Source organism: Hipposideros armiger, unplaced genomic scaffold (genome assembly GCF_001890085.2).
Source record: "Hipposideros armiger isolate ML-2016 unplaced genomic scaffold, ASM189008v1 scaffold_489, whole genome shotgun sequence".
Lineage (NCBI taxonomy): Eukaryota > Metazoa > Chordata > Mammalia > Chiroptera > Hipposideridae > Hipposideros > Hipposideros armiger.
Genome location: NW_017731839.1, coordinates 1,196,356 through 1,197,448, shown reverse-complemented (window position 1 = coordinate 1,197,448; position 1,093 = coordinate 1,196,356).

Genomic DNA, 1,093 nt, shown 5'->3' with positions numbered 1-1,093 from the left:
AGCTCTTAACCAACTGAGCCACACATAGCTTCCAATTCAAAGACTACCCTCCAACCTCCCTTTCAGCAGGGTGTGGTCATGTGACCAAGCTCAGGCCAAATGAATGTCAATCAAAGTGATGTGCAAAGATTCTGAAACCTGCCTTTAGAGAAAAGGGACAGGCCCTTTCACATGAAGGGCCAGAGCCAGAATAGCTATTTTAGAGCACAAGTGGAAAACGACAATTGAGGTTGGCATAGCAAAAAAATCAGAAGTCTGGGTTCCTGTCTCTATTGCCACTAAATTCAGACTATTACATGAAAGAGAAATTCACTTGTATCCTTTTTAAGCCATTGTTATTTTGGAATCTTTGTTACAGAAGCCAGCTTGAAAGTGAACTCATACACAATCCAAATTGCCCATACTTCTTTGTTATGATACCACATCAGCCGGTAAAAGAAATACTGTATATGAAGGTGAATGTCAAACAAATATAGAGATAAGGAACAGGACACAATTATCAAATATCTTTTAGAGTCAACACTCATTAGACTTACTCCTTGGTTTTCTGTCATTTCACACTGATGCTCTGAGGATCCTCTTCCTGTGGCCTATCCCTGTTCTCTGCTTATTTTCATTGCTAGTATAACTATTTCCATGTTAATGAGGAGGACATTGGAAACCTTCTGAGGTTTCTAAGTGATTTTCTTTATTCCAGTCTTACTTTTTTTTTTCTTTTGCTTAGTCTGTAGTACAATGAAGAAACTAGAATCTATTTTTTCCCAAGGTACTGGGTATTATGACTTTGCTTTGGATCAGTTAAATGATGTTTTTTTCTCAGATATTATACATCGTTTAATATTAATCAGAAAAATCTTTACAGTTATTTGTTTTATTGTGAATAAAAACAAGGAATCCTTTCTGCAGACTGTTACCCATAACTTTCTATGTGATTCAGAGTCCGAATAAGGGTTTCTTAAAATATAGTTTACAAAACCCATGGTCTGTCATTGGCACCTGTTCTTCATTTTTCACTTTATCCAGATTGACCAAAAGATAACAATTATTTTAAATTTTTTTTTTTGCTAATGGTCTTCAATTACTTCCGCCAGTT